This window comes from Erythrolamprus reginae, chromosome 5, assembly GCF_031021105.1.
Source record: "Erythrolamprus reginae isolate rEryReg1 chromosome 5, rEryReg1.hap1, whole genome shotgun sequence".
NCBI classification, from domain to species: Eukaryota; Metazoa; Chordata; class Lepidosauria; order Squamata; family Dipsadidae; genus Erythrolamprus; species Erythrolamprus reginae.
In genome coordinates this window covers 78538072-78565701 of record NC_091954.1, presented here as the reverse complement: position 1 = coordinate 78565701, position 27630 = coordinate 78538072, and the positions used below count along the sequence as shown (strand labels likewise).

At 39.9% G+C, this 27630-nt stretch overlaps 1 protein-coding gene and 1 long non-coding RNA gene across 5 annotated transcripts in view; one reads left to right on the top strand and one right to left on the bottom strand.

Moving 5' to 3' along the window:
- Positions 1 to 83: 83 nt before the first annotated feature.
- LOC139168013 (uncharacterized) lies at positions 84 to 20428 on the bottom strand. Its single transcript, XR_011559219.1, has 3 exons — positions 20136 to 20428; positions 15034 to 15107; positions 84 to 2286 (listed from the first exon to the last, which is right to left on the bottom strand). It is a non-coding gene; the product is annotated as an uncharacterized lncRNA (long non-coding RNA).
- PIK3CB (phosphatidylinositol-4,5-bisphosphate 3-kinase catalytic subunit beta) overlaps positions 19960 to 27630 on the top strand; it is an 87135-nt gene continuing 79464 nt past the window's right edge. Inside the window, exons 1-2 of one of the 4 annotated variants that reach the window (XM_070753272.1) lie at positions 19960 to 20300; positions 20390 to 20546. The gene's annotated coding sequence lies outside the window, so the exon portion shown is untranslated. Of the gene's footprint in view, positions 20547 to 27630 lie in introns of all 4 variants that reach the window. The other 3 variants (XM_070753273.1, XM_070753275.1, XM_070753271.1) reach the window with 3 other exon arrangements.

Genomic DNA, 27630 nt, shown 5'->3' with positions numbered 1-27630 from the left:
TTAAAAAACTCATTCTATGCTCCAAATAATCCACGGGAAAGAGCTGACAAGAGAAAGTATAAACATCACTCCAAAGAATGAAATTGATCTATATGATATTTTATTTTCATTTTATTCATTTGTCCAATACACAAATACATAGGAAGAAAAATAGACGTGGTAATATATATAAGGGTAAAAGTGAACTTAGAGGAGAGGATATATGAAAGGAAGAGAATATATATGGTAGGTGAAAGAAAGGAAAGACAATTGGACAGGGGACGAAAGGCACACCAGTGCACTTATGTAGGCCCCTTACTGGCCTCTTAGGAACCTGGAGAGGTCAATTGTGGAGAGTCTAAGGGAGAAATGTTGGGTACAATTGAGTCCGGTAATGAGTTCCACGCTTTGATAACTCGATTGTTGAAATCATATTTTTTACAGTCAAGTTTGGAGCGATTCATATTAAGTTTGAATCTGTTGCGTGCTCTTGTGTTGTTGCGGTTGAAGCTGAAGTAGTCATTGACCGGTAGGACGTTGCAGCATATGATCTTGTGGGCAATACTCAAATCGTGTTTTAGGCGCCGTAGTTCTAGGCTTTCTAGGCCCAGGATTGTTAGTCTATTTTCGTAGGATATTCTGTTTCGAGTGGAGGAGTAAAGGGCTCTTCTGGTGAAATATAACAATATTAATGCAGAATTAGCTCTCAAATAAAGAAAAATCCTGCAGAATTGGATCTAAAATGCCAAAAGTAGGAATTTAAATTCTACAGCCATTTTTTTTCCTTTTACAGAGGAGAAAAAAAAATACTTTAAAAAGTACATCCACCTTCTTTTCTAATATTCTATATACAGAATGTTTGGGGGGGCTTGTTTCAATTTTCTGTCAGAAGCTGTAGCAGGTGGGTAACTTTTAGTAAAAGGTGAATTACAATTCATACAATCTGCCACCATCACTATTAACGCTAAATGCGTTGGAGACACTAGACTGGATTGTAGCAGAATTAACCACATGTTCAGATGGGATTTGGCATTTTTATTCAGTTTCTTCCCAGGGACAGGGGATAGGCAGATGTTGGCATTGGATGATAGTCACAAGATGTAGGCTGTTCCAACTCAAGCTGCCTTTTGATCTTGACTGATGGGGAATTTGTAAATGCTAATATTCTTCAAGTGGTACCTCCAGTAATTATAAGATTACACCTGAGGCGCCTATTTTTATTTTACCTTTGCTTTCTTTTGCCAGTCGTTCTATTTCTATTTGCAGATCATTGTATTTTGTGATATAGTTCTTTCTCTTTTCTTCTGTTGTCTCTAAGAACTGCCACATCCACTATCCATACTTTTTTGCTTTTGCTATTTACAATTGATAAGTCTGGGGCGTTATGTGGCAGTTGCCTATCGGTTTGAATTCTAAAGTCCCAAAGCATTTAGCGTCTTCATTTTCAATTACTTTTTGTATTTTATGGGCCCACCAGTTCTTCCTTGCAGGCAAGTAGTATTTCTTCTAATGCAGTATGGTTGCTACTTTGTTGTGCCATTGTTTGTAGCCAGTCTGTGCAATCTTCTTGCAGCAGTTGGCTTATATGCATTTATTCTTAAATCCTGGCAGAACTAGAAGCCCTGGATAAGAGGACTACTGTATTTTAAAAATGACAATGAATCATAACCTTCACTTATGCAATGATGTTGAGAGACTCTTCTTACCAAGGAAAACAGATGGACATGCATTATTGCAAGGGCGTAAGACAGAAGAATAGGATAGGATAGAATAGAATAGAATAGAACAGAATTCTTTGTTGTCCAAGTGCGATTGGACATACAAGGAAATTGTCTTTGCTGCATATGCTCTCAGTGTACATGAAAGAAAAAATACATTTGTCAAGAATCATAAGGTACAACATTTAATGATTGTCATAGGGGTCAAATAAGCAACGAGGAAACAATATTAATAAAAATCTAAAAGATACAAGCAACAAGTTACAGTCATAAGTGGGAGGAAATGCGTGATAGGAATGATGAGAAAAACCTAGTAATAATAGTAGTACAGACTTAGTAAATAGTTTGACAGTATTGAGGGAATTATTTGTTTAGCAGAGTAATGTCGTTTGGGGAAAAACTGTTCTTCATGTGCAGTGCTCTGTAGCAACATTTTGAGGGTAGGAGTTGAAACACTTGATGTCCAGGATGCGAGGGGTCAGTAAATATTTTCACTATCCTCTTTTTGACTTGTGCAGTATACAGATCCTCAATGGAAGGCAGGATGGCAGCAATTGCTTTTGATGAACATCAGAGACTGGAAAAATATCTGAAGGAACGTGAAAATGCAGTGAAGTTGGTATACCATGAAGGCTTAGTCAGTACTGGAGAGACCGAATTGGCTCAGAAGAATAAAGAAGATAAAAGTGACATAGCAAGGCAAAGTGTTACATGGCCAATACATTAAAAATATCAGGCAGGTAAAGCAGATAACAAGAAGACCTGGCAATGGCTATGAATGGAAAAATTGAAGAAAGAAACAGAGGGGCTACTTCTGGCTGCACAACACCAAGTGCACAGAATTGAGAAGATAAGAAGAGATAGCAAATGCAGCCACTGAAATGCAGCCAAAGAAACAGTTTGGTTAGCTATGTGCTTCTCAAATAGTGGGGTGCCCCCGCTCGGAGAGGCATGGAGCGATGCCAAAGGGGTGCATGACCCCAGGGAACATGCTCTTTTTTTTGCTGCAGGGAGTAGGGTTCTTTTTTCACAGAACAATAGCACATAGCATAGAGCAGGAGATGTGAAGTGCAGATAACAAACCCTTAAGAAACACCATGGAAAAATATTTTAACAGGGATGAAAAGAAAGGAGGAGAGAAGCAGAGATAATGAGACAAATGTAAGTCTCCCGAAAGCTAAGATAAAATACGACGAAGCATATGTAGAGCTTGGCTTCACTGTGACTGCTGTGGGAGACAAGGAAAGACCGGTATGTTTACAGTGTCTAAAAATGTTGGCGGTGGACAGCATGAAGCCAAATAAATTAAAGCATTACGTAAACATATCACCTCCCAATCACGCTGATAAGTCGCTTGAGTTTTTTCAGCAAAAACGTGCCGAATATTGCAAACAATCACCCTGTCGGAGAGTTGGGGGGGGGGGGCACAAAATGTTTACTTTTTCCAGGGCAGATAACAGGAAATAGTTGAGAAATAGTTGGGTTATCTGCTGCAAGATTTCACAGAATGATTATAAACAAGGGCAGGACAAAATAGAATGACACCAGTGACTATATCTTTAACACCATCAAACATCAAAATCTACCTAGCCCAGTTTCTTAGGAAGGATTTGATAGGTGGATAAAAATGCCAAATTCAGTCTATTCAAAAAACCAATCATTTATATACACACAAATAAAATCTGCAGCTAAATTCCCTTGCATGCTTCACTCGCATGCCAGGCCAGCTGGGGGAAAACATGTGAAAGATTTTGGGGCTCTGGGAGGGAGAGCTGGTGGAGAAGTTGATGCCAGCAGTGAGTGTACTGATGGAGGTGGGGGGGGGGGGAGGGAGGGGAGTGTGAGAAATATTGTCACAAGTAAACTGCAGCTAAGATCTCCAGTGCACGTCCCTCCCTCCCCACATGCATAGACCCACCCACTGCTAGTTTCACCCCTTATCCAGGTCTCCCTCCCTCTCTCTCCTGCTGCTCTTGCTACCCGTTTTCCTCCTTCTCCCACCACGGAAAAAAAAGCAAATAGCGGTAGGGCTGCTATGGGAGGCAGGTGGATGTCTGTAGCCAGGCAGGGAGGGAGGGCAGGGAGAGCTTCAGTCCCTTCCAAGTGCAGGCCTGGCCCTCTCCCCACATGGGGAAGGGTTGCCATTGCCGGGCCACTAGTGTCTTCTGCGCCATACTTTTAGTTGCATGGCTGTCCGGATTAACAGGCGTGCTGAGGATGCCTTGCCTGCGGCTTTTGTGTGCTACACTTGGCAAGGGCTACTGCCACCCTTCTCGCTGCCCTCCCTCCCTGCCTGACAGGATGAGGAGACAGGTGAGGCAGGTGGGTGGGTGGAAGGCAAAGGGGTGCATGGCGCTTGGCTCAGCCGCTGAGCATGTGGGGTGCCTGCCCCGGCTCTCAGGCTGCTTACTGCTGCCACAGAACGTTTGGTGTTCCAGGCTGGCAGAGGAAGAGGCTCTCGATAGGTGCCAAGACCACAGTGGATTTTTAATTTTATTTATTTTATTTATTCACTTTTTATGCCGCCCTTCTCCTTAGACTACCTGTTGAGGCTTGGAGAAGGAAGCGTCCTTCACATCAGGCCCTTCTCTGAGTGACCAATGTCCTTTCGCAGCGAGTCGTGTTCCGGCCAGCCGTACTCCGAGTCAGTATCTCACAAAGATGTAGTCTCCGGAGAGGGGAGGCATACAAGTCTAATAAATTATTATTATTATTATTATTATTATTATTATTATTATTATTATCATTATGTCAATGCAACATAGCAAACAAGATCACTATGCTGGATTTCGTATTTCATCACCAGTCGGGTGCTTCCCAAGCACCTAGGACTGTGTGATGTAACGGCGAATTATGTTTGCCGATCTCAGTAAAGCGGCCTTTTGCAATTGACAGGTGGAGATTTTGTCAATTCCAATGGTTGTCAAATGTCCGCTGAGATTCTTTGGCACTGCGTCCAGCGTGCCAAGTACCACTGGGACCACTTTCACTGGCTTATGCCAGAGTCATTGCAGCTCGATTTTTAGATCTTCGTATTTCACTAATTTCTCTAGCTGCTTCTCCTCAATTCTGCTGTCCCCTGGGATTGCGATTATTATTATCATTATTATCATTATCATTATTATCATTATTATTATTATTATTTGCCTGAATACCACAGGGGTGGGGTCCCACCCCTGATATAGTATTAATTTTAAAAAGTTATCTACCTGCAGAAACATTGGGATCATTTGCTTTTGATGAATCAGTGCTTTCGTTCAGAACAGTACAATTGGCAAATTTAAGATGTGTAGACTTTAACTTCCAGATTTCCATGAAATGCTGGCTGGGGAATTCTGGGAATTGAAGTCCACTATCTTAAAAGTGCCAAGTTTGGAATACACTGGTCTAGTAGTTTAATGTAGGGGAGTCCTCAGAGAGGGGCGGCATACAAATCTAATTAATAAGTAATAAATAAATAAATTTCCTACTTCTCAGCTAAATTCCTTAAAAGTTGAATTAATTCCAGTTGGAACAAATATAAAGAAAAGCTGTAACTTGAAGAAGAGGAAAAGCTGTAACTTGAAGAAGACTATTTGTTTCTGGAACAATATGGTCTCCTATTTCTAATGTGCTCACCTGACAATAGGGCACATTAACATTATATTGTGGGTTATTGAAAGGTTAGTTTTGATGTACTGTTTGGTTTCATTATGAACTATGGATGTGTGCCATTTTAAGACAAGATGCAAATTGCTCTAGAGAACAATGTTCAGGTTAATCTGTGTAGACAGAGTAGTTAAACTAAGAACAAAATGTAACAATACCATTTGCTGATTTCCATTACATTATAATCTTGCCTTTCTTCAAGAAGTTTACAGTAGCACACCTATGCCCGAATATTAATACAGTGGTACCTCTACTTAAGAACACCTTTACTTAAGAACTTTTCTAGATAAGAACCGGGGGTTCAAGATTTTTTTGCCTCTTCTTAAGAACCATTTTCTACTTAAGAACCCGAGCCCGGAAAAATTTCCAAGGAAATTTGAGAGCAGCACAAAGGCCCAGCCAGTTTCCTGCCATTCCCCCTGCCATTCCCTCTCTGGCGCAGTGTATGGGAGGCAGCCTCGCGCCAGGTATATGGGAGGCGAGTGCTCCTCCTCGCCACCTCAAAGTCCCTCTCTTTTTTTAAACCTTAAAGTTTTGGATTTTTTTTATTCCCCTCACCTCACTTTCTTCCTTCGACAGCGACTGTCCTCCTCTTCTTCCTCCTCCTCCCACCGAAATTCTAAGCTTTTATTTCTTTCTTAATGGGTTTGCATGCATTATTTGCTTTTACATTGACTCCTATGGGAAAAATTGCTTCTACTTACAAACTTTTCTACTTAAGAACCTGGTCATGGAACGAATTAAGTTCTTAAGTAGAGGTACCACTGTACTTGGAATAGATTGAGAGAATGAGACTGATCCACAGCAAGTTACAGAATTTTCTTCTAGTTTCCCTGAAAATACGACATTTACTGAAAATAAGGCCAAGCCTGATTTTTGGGATGGGCATAAATATGTGCTCTCCACCAAAAATAAGTCCTAGTGAAGGGATGGGTGTGGCCAGCACAGAAGGGCAGCCCTTCCTTTCTCTGTTCACCTCAAGGCTGCTTAGTCCCTTAACCACAGGCTGCTGATCAGCTTATCGAGCGAGGGTTGGAATTCTGTTTCTCTGCCTGGAGATATTGGTTATACAAACCGTGCTTTGCTTCCACCATAAGAATGTGCTTCCCACAATCGCTTGTCCTTTTCTCAAGCAACAGCAGCCGGGTATAGGAAAGGGCGATTCTGACAGGCCGCATGGCTTTCTGCCTCATTATAGCAGGAGGCTAAGCAACACCCATGGAGTCCAAGCCGTGGTCACCGCTTGCTCCATAGCCACAAGGTAAGCTGTGGAACAGAGGGGCCCTTGGCTCCAAGGTTGCCTAGTGCTACGGGCAGAGATGGGGCTATCAAGAGTGCACTGAAAATATCTCCAGGTACCCGGAAACACAGAAATTCTGGCTCACTGGGTCAGCTGATCTGCAGGCTGAGATTAAGTGGCTGAGCAGCCATGAGGTGATCGCACTTGCAACATACTACACCGTTAAAAAAACAGACCCTGAAAATAAGGCCAAGCACTTATTTTGGCAGTCAAAAGAAAATAATACCCTGTTTTATTTTCGGGGAAACCCGGTATTGTAGAATAGATTCTTCTTTTTATCTCTATCACTTATAATTTCTGTGAGAACAGATCTGTTATATATTATAGCATATATAATATTTGTCTTTAGATGTTGACACATTCAGTTGAAAAGTTATTTCACAGTGAGGATGAAAATTTAGCTTTAATCACTGCCCCAGAAATAAACAGCAGTAAATTCAAATACAGCCTTTTGTTCTTCCTACACCTACAGATACTATGACTGAACAGATGTGAAGCATAGAAAGGCATGTCATTACATAACACTCTACAAGTCAGTACAACAAAATAGACTATTAAAAAAAACCCAACAGGAACTTGGCATTTAATTGTTCATTCCTATGTAAAATACTAATAAAGGAGGAAACAAATTCCATTGGAAGTCTTCATCTTGTAATCTCACTTGATTTTATTCTTTACCATCCTTTAAATAGCAACTGCTTGAACTTTTAAGAATTGCTTGCATGTGCATGTCACATTAGACACCCACATATACATTGTTTAAAGCTTTTATCACAACTTCTAAGGGTATGCTTATATCCGTTAATGATCAGGAAGATCATAAGTGTTGGAATAAACAGAATATATTTTTTTAAAAAAACCCAGTGTGACTCATACCTAGCCAATTTTAGTAAAACACACAAAGGAAATATGAAAGTGATGGATTAGGAAGACCAGGATGAAGTTAGCTTCCTGTATTTTGTATCTTCAACAGCCAAATGCATTGCAATTGAATGATTCACCTGTTAGGCACCTTGTTTTGTTGATAAAGTAAAACAACAGTAGAAACTGTAAGAGATTTAAAAATTCAGGTATCTAAACTATTTCTGATGCATTAAAGAAAATAAATAAGAATTTGATATATATTAATGATGGGTAGAGGCTATAATAAATGTTATAAATAGATGCAAAAAGAGGAAGAATAGAATTACTATTTTAAAACAGTCAATATGAAACAATCTTTTTTATGTTATGTGTCACATGGACATATTAAAATATGTCATTTCTATTTAAGCGGACCTTTTTCATTTCAGTTTTATAATGACACTTAGTTCCACTTATTTACAACTTCCCAGCTAAAAGCTGAGATGATTTTCTTCATATGGAAATTAAAAATCATGAGTTACTATTGGGTTTCCCAATTTTGGGATATAATTTTCTAAAATGATCAATCAATTTAGATGACTTCTCCCAATAAACTAATGTACGGGTAGTATAATTGCGATAGATGATGATAGATATGCCACTTACTAAAAGATATGCAACACTCATCTAGATTTAGGTGTGTTCTTATCAGCAATATCAGTAGACTAATCATTAGCTTTTTTCTTACCATCTAATAAAATATTTCAATTTTGCAAGTTAAAAATGTAAAATAATAGATAAAATATATTGAATTTCACTAAAATGTGCACTTCTAAAAACAATTCAGACCATGGATGTACTATTACTTATCATGCCAGGAATCACCAGCCCACAGGAAGTCAACTGCCAATCAAACTCTTTCCAGGTTTGCTCAACTACTTTTTCTGTGTACACCCAGCTCAGGCTTTTTCCAGGCAAAGGGGAAGTGAATTTTGACCGCCCTCATGCTTTATCTATGTACATCTAATCAGCTTTTTAAAAAACAGTTTATAATCTCTATGTTGTCTATGATCTCCTGGTAGACTATGAGTCACAATTTGAGGAACTCCAAATTATAGGATAGAACTTTGTGATATATCATGTAATCCCATGGCACCAAATTTGGAAATTATGTCTTCTAGCTCCTGCTAGATAGGATACAGCTAGTACTTAACTTATGACTACAATTCAGCCCAAAATTTCTGTTGCTGGGCAAGGCAGTTGTTAAATGAGTTTTGCACCACTTGCAAACTTTTTTTTTTTTACCATAATTGTTCAGTGAAGCACTGTAGTTGTTAATTGAATCCCGCAGTTGTTAAACAAATCTGACTCTGCATTGACTTTGCGTGTTGGAAGAAGACTGGTAAGGTTACAAATAGTGATCACATGATCCCAGAATAGTGCAATTGTTATAAATACATGCCAATTGCCAAGTGCCCAAATTTTGATCATGTGATCGTAGGGATGCTGCAATGATCAAATGTGCAAACAAGTCATGTCAATTTTTTCAATGACATTGTAACTCTGAACAGTCACTAAATGAATCGTTAAAGGTTGAGCACTACTTGAACTTTAGCCACGATACCAAATGTTACTGAGTTGTTGTGATTTTGAACCATTTTCCCAAGCTCAAAGGTTTTAAAAAGGAATCTGAAATTTAATGTGATAGTATGCAACACATTATCTACACATACATGCAGATAGATACATGCACACACCCACATTCTCAAGGCATCAAATAGCTCTACATAATCAGTGTGTTTGTTATGACTTCATAAATCATCTTCTATTTAGTTGTTCCCTGTTTGTACTCCGCATTCTAGTTGAAATCCTAAACCAAGTTTTGTATATATCAGGTGCTTCATATATTTTATTCTTATGTTGATATTTTTAAAGTAGGTATTGAAATTTCCCTTCCACCTAGGCTTATAGAATTTATACATGGTATGCTTGTATGTATGAGTGGTTCTTTAAATTGGGTTTTTTTAGATTACTCTTAATATTAGATTTGTTTACATTGTCTTTTTATATTGTTGTTAGCCACCCCGAGTCTTTGGAGAGGGGCGGCATGCAAATCTAATAAACAAACAAACAAACAAACAAACAAATAAATAAATAAAAATTTGATAATCAAACAAAACACATAGTCATCAGAATGAAGCTTCAGGGACAAATGTTTGCTGTATGGTTGATTCAAATCCAGCTATGGTTTTTTCCGGCTATTAAAAAGAAAACAACTAGCCTGTATAAATGGGAGCTCAATTGTTTCTGAACCATCCATATTAACCCATTTGTAGCCCATCTGCTACAAATTCTAGTTTTTAAAATCCAATGGGATTTATATAAATATATAAAGCACCCTTTCTACCTTTTCATGATCAAGAACTATAATAGAGGTGTAGCTTTAATAATTACAGCTATGCCTCAATTATGCTAATTACAGATATCGAAAATGATACATGTAATCACCTATGTACAGTCACAAGGAAAGTTATGACAACTGTGTATAGAGATGTAACAATCCATTGTAATTTTTTAATTATATAGCAACAAGAACAATATGTTGCAGCAATATTTGTTATGCATACAAGAGTCACTGTAATGTGGCAGCTGAGTTAATAGAATTGAATCAAGGTGTTCCTGACTATAGATGTTAGTGTCACTTCAAATGGCTCATACCATGTCTGAAAACAATGAAGTTATAGCAAACAAATGAACAAGGATAGATGGAAATTTGTTACACATTGCATTGGAGTATGGAGAATCTTGATGTGGTAATGGACCAGGTCCAACCTCTTCAGGACCATGCATCTTGGGCAGAGGCTTGACAGTTTCTTAAAGAAAATTCTTTGAACTGGAGCAATGGGCCAAAACTGTGACCAAGAATGACACTGTCTGAAGGAATTTTGGCATGTTCCCGAAGGATTAGAATGGCACACTGGAACAATACATTCCTGGACTGATGAACTTTGAAAATCTTTACATCCCATCTCTTTTGCTGAAAAACAAAGCAAATTATACTTTGCAGTAAGTTCTGTTTGGGATAACAGAGCTGATTTTCTGACTCTTGGATCTGGAAGAAGATATGCTGGACGGGGAAGGGGTATTTTCTAGTATCTATTTATGTATGTATGTATGTATGTATGTATGTATGTATGTATGTATCTACCTACCTACCTACCTACCTACTTATATGCTGCTCATTCCAAAATGGACTTTGAGCGGCTAACAAATAACATAAATACAACAATAGTAAAATACGATCAAAATACATAATAAAATCAATGACATAATAAAACAATAATATCCTAAAAGAACTATACATACACTACAGTCAATCTAATTCTAGGCCTGCCAGAAAAGCCAGGTCTTAACGGCTTTCCGGAAGACTGGTAGAGAAATCTCTGGGGGCAGTTGATTCCATAGGGTCAGAGCAGCCACAGAGAAGGCTCTTCCCTGAGGTCCCACCAACCGACATTTAAAGCTTGAAACAGAATGTATGTCAACATTGGTTTTAGTGATGATATTTAAAATGGAGATAGATCACTAACAAAACATCTGCTTACAGAGTACTCATTTTATAACCCAATATATTTTAAATCTTGAAATCTCTTAATTTCTGCAAACCAGTATGGCAACTAATTTGCCACCCCCCAGCTTTATTGGTGTAAAATCTATTTAGTTCCTTTCTAATTATGTTTTCCACTAAACAAGAAAATTGTGTGTTTCACATAGGAGAGAGAAGAGTTTATGTAATTTCTGGATATTCTCATTGGGAAGTAAGCTACTGCTTTTTTATTTATTCCAGCTGTTCCAAAGACAGACAAAGTACACCCTGAAATCACCTCGCCAGTAAGTTAATTGTAACTGGAATATTTCTCCCAACACCGTGAGTAGTTGCAGATTACATGAATACAGGATTAACTTCCTTTTTCAAATGCCTCCTAATGAGTTCTGAATAACTTGCAAGCTTGGATTCTCTTATGATTTTATATACTGATTGTTAGATCAGTATATAAAATAATAAAAGAGAATCCAAGCTTGCAAGTTATTCAGAACTCATCCTAGTACTAACTTAATATAGAATTGAAAGAGGATGGAAGTGGGGGAATTAAAGAGAAGTTTATTGTAAAAGAAACACCAGACTCTAACAAAGAACAGCTGCATACAACACCTTCTTAGAAGACTATTTCGCTCAGTGTTCGAGCAACAACAAAGCATTCAGTGTACTGGAATATGGTAATTTTAGCTCTCTATCTTGGGAGAGAATAAGCTGTGGTGAGTTTTGCTATCATGAGACAGCAGCTCACAAGATCAGATGCTGGATTCTCAAATCACAAGACTGGTAAGATCCCACTGCCAAGACAACAGTGTAACAGGCATCCCATAGGCCTTTTCATCATTTAGTGATCAAAAGAGATAATATATCTTTGTTTAAAAAGGGAAAGCTGTTCCTTTACTAATGGAATACTTACCTTCTGAAAAATGCTGACCATGCAAAAAAACAAAGAGAGAAGTAAGAGTTGTGGTGGGAGAAAGATGGTTTCTTCAATATTTTCCTGTGGCAGGGATCTAAGTCTCTAGCCCCTGGACTAGAGAACCTAGAGAACCCCCTTTCTGAGCTATTTCTGTCATGAAGCATGCAATCAATGTGATCCATTATTCCACTTTCAGAGTCTGGTTTCTATCACAGCCATCATTTGATGTTTCTATCATGATTAGATAATAGTGAAGACATAACATCTATATTGGGGGTTGGGTGGAGTAGACCAACAACAGATACCTCTATTGTGGATTATTTAATTTATCCTTCTCTTACATAAATTCAAATAGCATGGATTAAAGTGTTGTGCTATCAAGCTAAATGAGAAACTGCATCAAAGAGATCTAACGGATAATAATTAATAATAATAATAATAATAATAATAATAATAATAATTTATTGGATTTGTATGCTGCCCCTCTCCGTAGACTCGGGGTGGCATACAAATCCAATCAATGTGCAAAAATGGTTTTGGACTCATTTTTTATGTAAGCATTTTGATTAATTATTGCAATGACAAACATTCCTCTTTACTTTACTTTTTACTAAATGATAACCAGATGAAGAGAGATGGATACAACATACTTAAGTACAATCTAGCCCAGGGGTCCCCAAACTTGGCAACTTTAAGACTGGCTGGAGAATTCTGGGAGTTGAAGTCCACAAGTCTTAAAGTTGCCAAGTTTGAAGACCTCTGATCTAGCCAATCACATTTTAATCTACTGTGATTTATAAACCCAGCCCATTTTGCCAGTTTATTCTTTAATATGTCATATGAACCCAGAAAAAGTGGTGAATCAAATAAACCATAGTTTAACTAAGTACAAATAAATGCCTATTGGGAATAAAGCCAGTAAAATAGACTTAACTAAACAGCTTAAGAAAAAGGAGGCAGAGGTACGAAGAATTAAAATTAATCACTGGTTAGATTCTGGAAAACCACACCAAAAAATCTTAAATCATCATACCTCTTTGAAAATGCTTAAATGCCAGGCATATCAGCATTTTCCCTAAAACGTATTTCCTCTAGTATTAGTGCATTGACTTCTGAGCTGGATTTATTCAAAATATATGATTACAAATATATAAGTTCACTTTAACAAAAAGTCATATTTCCTTTTCCTCACAACAGATACCACAGGAAATCATTAGCTGTAAAAGATTGCAGCAATCCACATTTTCGGACTTTTATGATAAGTGACATGTGCTCGCCCCCATGGGTCTGAGTGCTAGCGGAGTGCAGCGCAATTATGCTACTCCACCTGTGCAGGTAGCAAAACCGTGCATGGAAGCAAAAAACCATGCTGAAACACAGGCGCACCTGTGTCGCCGCGTGCAGTTTTGCTACCGGCACAGGTGCAGTAGCATAATTGCGCTGCACTCCGCTAGCACTCAGAGTCACAGGGGCGAGCACACATCACCGTTCTACCTCAGCAGCCCACCTCTGCATGTAGCCAATCTATGTGTTTCCTAAAAGTTGGAAATAATGTAACAGCTCATAATCAATCATGATCCCCTATTTATTTGTATCCTGTGAGCCGCCCTGAGTTTTCGGAGAAGGGCGGCATACAAATCTAATTAATAATAATAATAATAATAATAATAATAATAATAATAATAATGGTAGTTCCGGCAGATGATCCACTGGAACTTGTGCCGGAACTACCATTTACCAGTGGCAAAGAACTGGTGGGATCATAAGCCCGAAAAAGTGGTCGAAAATGAGCAAGCAAAACTACTGTGGGACTTCCAACTTCAGACTGACCGAATTCTGAAGCATAACACACCAGACATTGTGATCATGGAGAAAAAGAAAGTATGGATCATAGACATCGCAATCCCAGGAGACAGCAGAATTGAGGAGAAGCAGCTAGAGAAATTAGTGAAATACGAAGATTTAAAAATCGAGTTGCAACGACTCTGGCATAAGCCCGTGAAAGTGGTCCCAGTGGTACTTGGCACGCTGGGCACAGTACCAAAGGATCTCAGCGGACATTTGAAAACCATTTGACTTGACGAAATCTCCATCTGTCAATTGCAAAAGGCCGCTTTACTGGGATCAGCAAACATAATTCGCCGCTACATCACGCAGTCCTAGGCGCTTGGGAAGCGCCCGACTGGTGATGAAATACGAAATCCAGCATAGTGATCTCGTTTGCTGTGTTGTACTGACATAATAATAATACATGTAATAATAATAATAATAATAATAATAATAATAATAATAATACAACAACACAGCAAATGAGATCACTAGACTGGTGATGAAATACGAAATCCAGTATAGTGATCTCGTTTGCTGTGTTTGTCCTCCTGGTCCCCATGATGGTGCCCTCTTAGTTCAACCCATGAGTGAGGTAGCCTTGCAAATTGTCATTAGCTCTATTGGTATAAAAATGACATTTCTCCATTTATCCTGGCACTGCCCAATTCATACTTAAGATGAAGAAAACCTGATATACTTTTGTGACCAATTATCTTGCAGGGAGAGTCAACCGAGATGTTGTGGGTATAAATGGAGATGAATTGGGAGGGTTGATGAGTGTTGAGAATCTTAAGAATGCCCTTTTTCCATCTGGTCACTTGCTAGTTGGCCCTCCCCTCTCACCATCTGCTGTCTCCATTTACTGGTTATCTGGGGAATGCTTTTCATACTCTTCACTTCCTGTTTTTGACACCGGCCTCTCTCCAACCAAGGATCAAAGTAACAAAGGAGAGCAGAGCAGATTTCATTCAGGGAAGAAGAGACAGTGTTTTGTATTTTCATAATAGTTAATGTAATAATAACAATTTATTAAATCTACGTGCCCCCCACTCTGTGACTATAGGTTACAATTGTTAAAACATTTAAAAAAAATCAAAAACATGCAATCAGCAGAAGACAAAGGAATAAAAGTGCAAATAAGCCCAGAGGGAAGCAGAAAGGAAGAAGAGGCATCAAACAATTTAAAATTAATATTTACCTTAAATTCTGCTTTTCCAGAAATCAAGGAATGTTGACCTGTCCTAGGCCTTTCTTGATCATATGCTGCGCTCTCTATGGGACCAGTTTCAATTTTATTTATTTATTTTATTCTTTGTCCAATATACAATACATATGGAAGGAGAATAGACATTAAATAATATATATAACAATAGAAAGTAAAAAGAAGAGAAGTAGATGGGAGGGATAGAATATATATGATATAAGAGATAAGGAGAGAATATATATGATATATATATATAATATAGATATAGATATAGATAAGGAGAGAATATATATGATAAATGAGATAAGGAAAGACAATTGGACAGGGGACGATAGGCACATCAGTGCACTTATATACGCCCCTTACTGGCCTCCTCCCATGAAGAATACTGTTTCCCTATAAACCTACCTAATTATACTGTCATAATGGGGGTCTACCTTTCTCCTTTCTGAGACCATTTCTTTCTTGGGTTCCATATATTATTGCAACTTTAAGGATGCCTCAAAGGAGTGTAAGAGTATGAACAGGCAGGTTAGCTTAATAAAGACAATGAAATGACATCTACCCCATTTCTGCCACTGTGCCTGATTGGTGGATTTATTTATTTATTATTTATTTATTTATTGGATTTGTATGCCGCCCCTCTCCGTGAACTCGGGGCGGCTAACAACATGTGATATTTTATCACTGGCTGGTGAGAGCTGAAAAATAATAGCAAAACTAGAGATGTGAATCACTAATTTTGCTTAAAAGTAATACTGCATTATACTTTGAAATAGTCTATTACAAAAACCAGTGCTTTAAAACTGGTACAATAAGGGAGGATATGATGGTGCGGACAAAAAAAATCATTCTAGCATTGTTAGTCTAAGGATGAGTCAATAGCCCCAATGAAAAAATGTGGGGGTCTTCTTAAATTTATTTATTTCTCCTTATGTTGAAATAGCATTCTCCTTGCAGAAGAATCTATCTATTTATATACATGACCTTATCAAAACAAGGTAATTTCTCTGAACCAGTTATCAAGATTATGTCCAACTGTCTTATCATTAATTGTGGACAAACCACAATTTTGTATCCAATAATCACATTGGTCAAAGTGAAGCAAGTGTAAGAGTAGCAATTAAACTTAAAACTTCACTAAGTCATGAAGCCCATGGAATAATGGGGCCAAACACAGAGGAAGTGCATGCATTACACTATGAAACAATGTGGTTTGGTTTATGTACAAAGAGTGGTATATGAATTTAGTCACTGTAGTTTATAATACTTGGTTAACATAGCTTAACTCAGTGATGGCAAACCTTTTTTGCTTTGGGTGCTGAAAGAGCGTGGGTGTGCACTATCATGCAGGTGTGAGTGTGCCCACATACATATTTCAATGCCTGGGAGAGCGAAAACAGCTTCCCCTGTCCCCCAGAGGCCCTCTGAAGCCCAGAAACGGTCTGTTTCTCAACTTCTAGTGGGCCCAGTAGGCTTGTATTTCACCCTTCAAAGGCTCCAAAGGCTTCCCTGGAACCAGGGGAGGGTAAAAACGCCCTCCCCATCCCCCTGGAGGCTCTCTGGAAGCCAAAAATGCCCTCCCAGAGCCTATATGCAAACCAAAAAACATCTGGCCAGCACACAAATGCACGTTGGAGCTGATATAGGGCAATAGCTCGCGTGCCAGCAGATGTGGCTCTGCATGCCATAGGTTCGCATCACTGGCTTAACTCATATCACCATCTCACGGAGAAGTCTTCGGAGAGGGGCGGCATACAAATCTAAGTAATAAATAAGAGTGGAGATTCATGTAAGTTATCTTTAGTATGTACTAGACCAGTGTTTCCCAACCTTGGCAACTTGAAGATATCTGGAATTCAACTCCCTGAATTCCCCAGCCAGCAAATGCTGGCTGGGGAATTCTGGGAGTTGAAGTCCAGACATCTTCAAGTTGCCAAGGTTGGGAAACACTGTACTAGACAATCCATTGGGTCATTGTTTCAGAGAAGCAGAATGTCTGCAGTTGGAGAAAAAAGCGGTAGGAATGGAAGCAACGTCTGACTTCCTGCCGGCTTCCCCACTTCCTTGTGGGAAGCTAGTGGGGAACATTAGAAATCTTCCTTCCCCTTCCCTTTCCTAGTAAACAGGTGGTTACTGCATTTGGGAGAGGAAGTAAGGTACCATGAGTGGCTGACAATGTGAGCTCTGAAGAACTGACAGACCGTGCACTGTTTTTCTGTTGACTTTCTACCTATGAGGTTCCCACAAGCAAATACTTTTGGTAGTCAAAAGGTGGCAAAGAGCATCAACAGACATCTAGTTTCCCATGGATGGTGGAAAGCTGTCAGGGAATATTGAAAATACTGAGAATATTTGCGAGACTGCTTTCTGCCGCATAAATCCCAGCGGCCGGTCAGGTCCCAGAGAGTTGGTCTTCTCTGGGTCCCGTCGACTAAACAATGTCGGCTGGCGGGACCCAGGGGAAGAGCCTTCTCTGTGGCGGTCCCGACCCTCTGGAACCAGCTCCCCCCCAGAGATTAGGATTGCCCCCACCCTCCTTGCCTTTCGTAAACTCCTCAAAACCCACCTTTGTCGTCAGGCATAGGGGAATTGAGACATCTCCCCCGGGCCTATACAATTTATGTATGGTATGTTTGTATGTACGTCTGCTTAATAATGGGGTTTTTAAAATATTTTAAATTGTAAATTATTAGATTTGTCATGAATTGTTTTATTGTATGCTGTGAGCCGCCCCGAGTCTACGGAGAGGGGCAGCATACAAATCTAATAAATAATAATAATAATAATAATAATAATAATAATAATAATAATAATTAAAAAAAATGACAGTAATGTAACCACATCTGGCAGGTAGCATTGTACAGCTAGTATCAAAGAAGGAAAGTGCCCCCAAAATAAATAAATACCCAATTTCCTTCCCTTGATAATAATGGGTCCCGGCATTTTTTAACCCATTGATACCCAATTTGGTAGCCATTTGAGGTACCCTTCTTGACAAAATTTTGCCTTTAATGCAAAAGTTCTCCCAACTGAAGGTTGCAAAATCAAACAGTTGCAAAAAGTTTAGGAGCATACAAATTATTGCTGGGCAAAAATAAATCCTAAACAGAAATTGGTATTTTAAAAGTTACATAGATGAATACCAAATTTAATCACAGTAGAATAGGTTGCACACTGATGTTGGGAGAGGCATATATCAGAATCGATGTGTTCAAAAGCAGCATGATAAAGATGGTCGTGAACAAATAACTGAAGTTCTTGGGTATTAAGAGGTATAGAATGAAGAAGAATCTGAGGACTAACTCAACAAAGTGAACACAAACATAGAACCCAGGGGGAAAAATCCTCCATATCTATTTAGGAGAATCCAAATATAATCCAGATACAAATAACATTCAAGTCTTTAAATCTCCCACCTACCCCAGAAAAAAATTGTCATACAAGATGGCAAAAATAAAGCAAAAAGAATGAGAAATCAGCATTTTCATCATAGTTTTGAAATGAGGGAGGAGGTTGCCAACCTGTAGACTTTCCAGTCAACAGAATATGAAATTTCTATGCTGCAGTTGCTTAAAAAGATATCACCTAGTAATTAAAAGGGATGTGGTCACAAAGAATAAAACCTCATCTTCAATACTTTTCTTTTAATGAAGGATTGGTTAATACTATGGTTATTTTAAAAATCCAGTTTTATTTTAAAAAGTAAGTTCACAGAATGGTATTACAATATTATAAACAACTTGCTTTGATAAAGAGTTTTGGAGAACTCAGAAAGCTGCATCTTATACAGAAGTGGATTCAAAACAGTTTGCCCAAACCGGTAGCAACCTGCTGGTGATGTCACAGAACTGGTGCTGTGCCGTTCTGTGGACGCCACCATTAAAAAGAAAAATTCTGAGAAACATTTCTGGATTTTTTTTTTCCTTCTGCACATGCACAAAGGCCAGGGTTCTGGCACTGCACATGTTTTGCCATCTTGTTTTCACCTTTTTGGGGGGAATTTTTCCCCCGGCACTATATATGTGCACGCACAAAGCGCACATACACCCACGACTATGCCGCGCAGGAGGAAGCAAACCAACAGGGACGTAAATTAGAAACCACCCCTGACATTGGTTGATTTACTGGCTGAGCCAGCATTGTTTTTAATGATTTATTGGGTTCAATAAATTGTCATGTTTGGGAGTTAACATAGATTTTGGAATTTAACAGGTTTAAGTTGAATTAGAGGAAAATGTTATATATGTGGGTCCCCATTCTTTGACAAATCTATGGCCTTACGGTCTATTGTAAAGCAGAACTAAAGACTCTGAAAGTCAAATCATTTGACCCCCAAATTAACAGGTATATCAAATTCCAAATTATGACACTCTAAAGGATAGACATTAACATATATATTTCATATAAACTGTAATTAATCATATAGAAATTTGACTGATTATGACAACAGCAAATAAAACAATTTCGTGTAAAGCAAGATTAAAATAAAAAGAAGCCCAAGTTTTAGCAACTCCACATCAAATTTTATCTAAGTAAAAGACTTAATCTTTTAAAAGTAACAACCGTCTCAAATGTAGCAAAATTTAGCAGACATTTCTCCAAGCTAGGGGTGGGGTGTGTGTGATTATTTCTCACAAGGATCACTACGAAGCTCTGTCTTTTACCAACTACAAATTTAAGCCACACGTTGTAATTATCCTCCACGGAGTTCACAGGTATGCAATTTTGTACGGGATCGAGTTCAGCATTTACATCAACTCAGTGGCTTTGTTCGCAAAAAAGAAAAACACCCTGAGTCATAACGTTGCCAGCCACATTTTAGCGTAGGGGTTACTTGCGCAACCTCGACAATGCCTGAGTAAACAACAAAGATGGTTTTGCTGGTCGTGGGAACGCAGCCAAGGCGACCTACTCCAGCCTTTCCGCTCCTCCCACCACAACCCCCAAAAGCTAACGCGATTCTTCCCTCGGCGTCATCGCCTCAGCCGTTCCTCGGCTAACAACCCGAAACGAAGGAACCCACAGTTCCCCCCCCCGAACTCCCTCCCCCTCTGCAGCGCGGACGCATCTGGTCTGCGACGGATCGAACCTACCAAGCGGAACTCTTACTCGTCTCACTCCTCCGGGGAGTAACAAACCCGGAGACAAGGAAAAACGAAAGTACGTGTTGCGGAGAGTGACTTCTTTGCAGGAGATTGGCTGAGGCGAATTAGAAGGCGGAGAGGGCGAGAAGGGGCTGGTGGGAAGCTGTTTCCTAGGTAATGTTCGCCACCGGCGCCACCATTGCTTCCCTCCCCCCGCCAGTGCCTGCATTGGAGGAGTAACACAGGCTTCGTTTTGCCTTTAGCCAGACAAGCTCTGCCGCAGCTCGGACGCTACCTGGAGCCCAGCAGGTAAATAATACGTATTAGCGGCGGCTGGGCTGAGCGGGCAAAGAAGCCGCCGCGGATTGAAGGAACAGGAAGCGACTTCTTCGACTGCCGCCTCCACCCGCGTCGGAGCAGGTAAGGGACTGGAACCAGAGGCTGTTGGCCGGAAATCATCCAAGCTGTTTTGGCGACCAGGGCAGTCCGGCGCCTTTCCCGGCCAAGTGGTGTCCAGCTGGGCTCGTTAATGGGGAGGAGGGAGCACCACGGGGAGAGCAACTCGGGACGGAACGCGTTCGCAAAAGTCTGCCTGCTGGGCTACCCTTGGGAATCTTTCCGAACCGCTGACGTATGTTTACTACTTGGCTATATAGGACCCGCAAACTGTCCCAGGGAGACGAGATGCAAACAATCAATCAATCAATCAATCAATCAATCAATCAATCAATCATAACACACACACAGACTGTATTTTACTGAGATGTTATTCTTTGGAAGATGCATTGAGCTCAAAAAGATTGGGGCGCCATCGGAGGTGCATACTTGGGTGTGTGTAATTCCTGCTCTCCTCTTTTTTTCTCCTCCCCGCTTAATATTTAACTCCCTGGTAAAGCGTGGCTTTGCGTGTGTGTGTGCGTGTGTGTGTGCAATTTCTTCATTGCGAGCATAGTAGAACGGTAGCGAGAAGACAAGGATGCGCGTCTGACGTCTTCATTAAAAAATTACAAGAGTAGTAAGTACAAGAGGCAGACGGCTGCTGCCTTCTTTTCCAGGCGATCATGTGAAGTTTAGTCACCTCGCATTCAGTTGGGATTGAACAAGAAGGTTAGAAACAGAGCTGTGGCATGCTTAACAAATCTACCAATGCTAAAAAAAAATAATCTTGGGCTTTGTGGGGAAAAAAAGATGTTATCAGTTTTTGGGCATGCTGTGTTCTGTACAATGCTAATCTTCTTTTATTGCATCATAGCTCTGGAAGGTGAGAGTCAACTGCTTCCATTTTAATGATAGTGGTGATTTAACGATTAGTAACATTTATTGTTTTTATTTGGATAATGATATATGCAAGGATTTTTCCCATCAGAGTGCGTGTGATTTTAAAATAGCTTTCATGTTATGTTTAGCACTCTTCTTACAAAAAGCTATTCTCCAGCTGTTTCCAGTTTTTCTTTTTCCAGGAAGAGGCAACAATAGTTCTCTAATAAAAATACACAAAAAATATAGTCTAAAAATCTGGGTGTTGTGTAAAAATTGGGAAATTCTCAGTAATCTTTTGGGAAATTAGATGAGTCTATTTAACAGGGTTATTTTAATTGAGATAAAGATTACTGCTGTGTTAACTGTACAACTGACCCAAGCCCGGCCCTTCCTGTTGACAGTTGGTATCTTTCTGGGTAATCCTTTGAGAGTCTTAAATGAGGAAGGGGAAGTTGCTTGGGTCAATTATGGGCTTTCTTACCAAATCTTAAGAGCTCATTGTGATATTTCTCATTACAATGCCAGAGCCTTGAGCAAATTAGTCGATTTTCTCAGGTTGCATATGTTTACTGAATTTAAGACTTCATTGAAATACAAGCCTGGCAGTTATGTATATTGCTTCATTAAAATGGTTTTTTCATGATTGTTGGCAACTTCCTTATGAACATTTATGCATTTGTGTAAATTTTCAATGATATTTCAATTAATACATAGTAAGTGACTTATTTGAATGCACATATGGATTCATTGAGGGTAATTTTTCAAAGAGAAGAGGGAGTCCAAATTCCCCCCCCCCTTCTATCAAAGAGAATTGGGCATGGACAGCCTAGAAAAAAGAAGGTCTAGAGGGGACATGATAGCAGTTTACAGATACCTGAGGGGTTGCCACGGTGAGGAGGGGGTCTCTTTATTCCCCAGGGCACCAGAGGGCCGGACGAGGAACAATGGTTGGAAGCTGACCAAGGAGAGATTCAACCTGGAAATAAGGAAGAACTTCCTGACGGTCAGAGCGATCAACCAATGGAACTGCCTGCCAGGGGAGGTGGTGAACTCCCCAACTCTGGACACCTTCAAGAGGAGATTGGACTTCCATTTGGCTGGGGTGCTGTAGGGTTTCCTGCTCAGGCAGGGGGTTGGACTCGATGACCTAACAGTCCCTTTCAACTCTATTAATAAATAAATAATTTTTTTAAAAAAACCAATTTATTTTCCTTTCTTCCTCTGCAAAGATAGCTATCTGATAAGGAATGCTGTAGATTGTTTATAGGGGCATTTTTTTTTCATTGTGAGTTTTTAAAAAACCACTCACTAAACATGATTACATTGAGTCATGTCAAGAAGGGTGGCATAGAAATCCAATTAATAAATAAAATAAATAAATAAAAACTTGTGCCAGGAAAAATATTAACTTTACCTTGAGTTTTGTGGCTTGATGAGCTCTTCATGGGCATAATGAGTGACAAATTGATATACAGTAGTTTTAATAATACCAGCGATGATGCTTGTAAGATAGAAGATAATTATCATAAATAATAATGGTAGGTTTTCAGATTGCATTTCAGTCTTGCTTGAAAATTCAGGGATATTTGTGCAGATCCAGAAAACTTTTATTAACTTGATTTTATAAGTCTATTCGAGCATTATGTGAATTGGGAATTTTCACATTTGACTATTTAGATCAGGGATGTCAAACTAGCAGCCAATGGGACATACGCATCGTGTACAGCACCATGCCCACCTCCGCTCTATGAATGGAAAAAAAGTCGCGAAACGTCATGAGACGGCAGCATGACGCCGTGAGTTTGACACTTGTGATTTAGATCTTTAGTCTTTCCTGACCAATATCATTTAAATGACATTTACTTCTATGCTAAATTTGTTTGTTTTTGTAGAAAGATCATGTAATTTGAGAAAGACAGGCCCCTTTCTTGGTAATTAATTCCAGTGACAAACTGCTCTATTAAGAGGAAAATTATTTCTGTGATTTAGAATCATGCTTCTGTTGGTGTAGCTCAGAATAACATTAGCCACTTTTGTAGAGATATTACAGTGTCCTGTAGTGAATAGGCAATCAAATACCTCCGGGACCGCCTTCTGCCGCACGAATCCCAACGACCGGTTAGGTCCCACAGAGTTGGCCGTCTCTGGGTCCTGTCAACTAAACAATGTTGTTTGGCGGGACCCAGGAGAAGAGCCTTCTCTGTGGCGGCCCGACCCTCTGGAACCAGCTCCCCCCGGAGATTAGAACTGCCCCCACCCTCCTTGCCTTTCGTAAAGTCCTTAAGACCCATCTCTGCCGTCAGGCATGGGGGAACTGAGACATCTCCCCCGGGCCTATACAGTTTATACATGGTATGTTTGTGTGTATGTTTGCTTTTAATAATGGGGTTTTTAGCGTTTTTAAAATTATTAGATTTGTTCTTACGTTGTTCTTGTTATTGTTGTGAGCCGCCCCGAGTCTACGGAGAGGGGCGGCATACAAATCTAATAAATAATAAAATAATAATAATAATCCCAAGACTTTCCCCGCCCCACAAGTACCATCAGTATCCGCATCTTGTAATTATACATTTAGTTTGTTTCTAGAAGGAATAAAGGTACTGTATACTTAAATTTTAGTCCACATATTAGCTTCAGCTTATTTCTCTTAACTGCTTAAAATCATTTCGAATTTTATTGCATCTAGAATATTTGTGTCATCAGCAAATTTGATACACCTATCATGTTATTCAAGCATAAAAAAATACCGGGTACTTTAAAATAGAGAACTGATTTTTGTAGCATTCCACTTGATGTCCCTGCTCAGTTTGACAATGTACTACTAGTGAGCACGTTGAGTATAAATATTAATACCATACCCAAGCTTTCTAATCAGAGTGCCATCTGCTGTAATGTACCTTGATATAGTCAAAATGTATTTATTTGAAGCCTTTTTACGCTTCTGCTTCATGTGTCCCAGCAACCAGTTAGGTCGCACAGAGTCAGCCTCCTCTGGGTACCATCGGCCAAACAATGCCAACTGGTGGGTCCACGGTGGAGAGCCTTCTCTGTTGCAGCCCCGGTCCTCTGGAACCAACTCCCTCCAGAGACTCGTACTGTCTCCACTCTCCTCGCCTTCTCAAAGGCATTAAAAACACATTTATGCAGCAGGCCTGGGGACCTTGAGTGATAGTTCTGCTCCAGCCATTAGTATGAATGAGGGATGATTGATTGTTTTTATAGTGAGTTTTATCTATTTTTCTAATGTTTTTTCCAATGTTTTAATTGTACAGAGGTACCTCTACTTAAGAACGCCACTACTTAAGAGCTTTTCTACATAAAAACTGGATGGTCAAGATTTTTTTGCCTCTTCTTAAGAATCATTTTCTACTTAAGAACCCGAACCCAGGAAATTTGAGAGCGGCACGAAGGCCTGGCCCCCTTTAATCCTGGTCATCTCGGGCTTTTCTGGGCTGCCAGAGGAGCCTTTCAGTGGTGCTTAAGGAGGCTTTGGCAGTCCAGAGAGAACAAAGCATTCTCTGGGCATTTGTAGAGGGAATAAATGTCTGCCAATGCCCAGAGAAAAGAAACGCTCCCTTTGCTCTGGGCAGCCCAGAGCGAACGGAGCATTTTCCTTTCTCTGGGCGCTTGGTGAGGGAATAAGTCCTTCGGGATTGGGCGGCATAGAAGTCAAACAAATAAATAAATAAATAAACCACTTCGCTGTGGTGACTCCCTCATTCTGCCTCCCATACACCCGGCGCAAGGTTGCCTCCCAGAGCGTCTGGCCATGGAAAAGCAAAGGGGGGCGCTTCGCCCCAGCTGGATCAACTTGATTTCAGCCAAACCGAGGAGTCACCCCAGTGAAGGAAAGGAGCCAGCTACAAAGCGAGCAAGCAAGAGAAGAGGGGAGCCCTTCAGCATGGGAACGAAGAGGAAGCAGGTAGCAGCAGCAGCAGCAGTCGCCACCATTCAGTTAAAGGAGCGGGAGATTCCCCACTCTCGCCTGCCTCGGTTTTTCTCTGGCGCAGTGTATGGAAGATGTATGCTTCTCCTCGCTGCCTCAGAGTCCCCCCCCCCTTTTTTATAAAAGTCTTAAAGTTTTGGATTTTTTTGATTCCTGTCACCTCACCTTCTTCCTTCATCACCTTCCTCCTCCTCCCACCCAAATTCCGAGCTTTTATTTCTTTCCTAATGGGTTTGCACACAATATTTGCTTTTACATTGATTCCTATGGGAAAAATTGCCTCTACTTACAAACTTTTCTACTTAAGAACCGGGTCACGGAACGAATTAAGTTCTTAAGTAGAAGTACCACTGTGTTCTATTTTATCTTGTTTACCTTGTTTTTTTACTTTTGTAAGCTGCCCAAAGTCCGTGAAGAAAATCTAATAAAATAAATAAATAAAAGAAATTTATATGACTGTCCAGTTAATACATCCTGATTCTAAGTGGTATAAAAGCAAGGAAAGGAAAAAAAATCACCAAGCAATGCAAAAGACAACAGTTACCATTAAAATGTCCTAAACCAGTGATTCCTATTTGGGCACCAGGGACTGGTTCTGTGGAGAGAGGTTTTTCCATGGACCAGAGGGAGCATGGATGCTGCCTGCATCCCGTAGCTAGGGCCTCAGTTGTTTGCATGCCTCAGTTTCTGGCATGTGCCAATAGACAGACACAGGGTTTGGAACCCCATCCTAAACAATAAAATAGTGGCTGGAAGTGACATATACTGTAAGTTCTTCAAATTGAGAACTCTGCTTATCCTGGGCCAAAGGTCTATGAAAGAGCCAGCTTAAACTGTCTTGATAAATGCATCCTAACTTTTGATTATTGTATTGTTTTAAAAGGTTTGTGCATTGCTCTCTATGATCCATTAAAGAGTTTTACTTAATGTAAGTGTCCATAGTGAACTGTAGTTTGCTGGATCTTCAAATTTCCATTGGTTCAAAATAGGAGCAAATGGTACTTCATCAGTATTTGAGGATTTCTGAAAGATAACATATAAGCATTCTGTAATACAGTGGAACCCCGACATAAGAGCTGCTCTACTTAAGAGCAACTTGAGATAAGAGCTGGGAGGGGAGAGATATTTTTGTTCTACTTACAAGCCCAAATTCGAGATACAAGCGCCAAGGAGCTGTCTCCTGAAGCCAAACGCTAACTTCCCCGTTCGGCTTCAGGAGACAGCTGCGAAGCGGCGCGCATGTTTTAAAAGGTTGCAGCCGGCCTGGGGGGCTCGGGGGGGGGGGGGGGGGTGCTTGCAGCTTTCTTTCTTGCTCTTTTTCTTTCTCTCTTTTACCTTCCCTTCCTCTATTTCTTCTTTTCTTTCTCCTTCCCACCTTCTTCCCTCCCTCCCTCCCTTCACTCATTCCTCTCTTACTCTCCCCTTTCATAAGTTTCCTTGCTTCCTTCCTCTGTTCCTGTCCCTTCCCCCTTTCTTTCTTTCTTTCTTGCTTTCTTTCTTGCTCTTTTTCTTTCTCTCTTTTACCTTCCCTTCCTCTATTTCTTCTTTTCTTTCTCCTTCCCACCTTCTTCCCTCCCTCCCTCCCTTCACTCATTCCTCTCTTACTCTCCCCTTTCATAAGTTTCCTTGCTTCCTTCCTCTGTTCCTGTCCCTTCCCTCTTTCCTTCCTTCCTTCCCACCCTCCATCCATTCATTCACCCATTCCTCTCTTGATCGCTTAAAGCCGGTCGCTGGTGCAAAAAGGGTTGGGGACCTCTGTCCTACAGGATTGGGTGGCAGAGAAGTTGAACATATGTAAATTTAAAAGTTTAAGAAAGTTTACAAGTTAAGTGAAAGAAACTTCATTATTCATTTATATGTACATGTACATTTCTTCATTAAAAACATGTCTTTCTGCATAATTTAGACTAACTTTGTGAGTTTTTTGAGGGCTGGAACCAATTAAAATTATTTACATTAATTCCTATGGGGAAAAGTCGTTCGAGATAAGAGCTGCTCGACTTAAGAGCCCAGGTCCGGAACGAATTAAACTCGTATCTCGAGGTACCACTGTACTAATATATATAAATGCCCTACAGCGCAGTTCTCCTGGTCTTAAGCATTTAAGCTTAAAATATTTTTTTTCTACCAATCAGGAGCTTCATTCCAATCCGTCCCCATTTCCTGGTAGACGATACACTATTTTTTGTTGAGCCAGATTGAACCAAACCAGAAATGTTTAGCAGTGCCTTTTCTTTATTACCTGTTAGGTAACTTATTATGTAACCTTTGTTACATATTCTTTATAAACTGTTCATT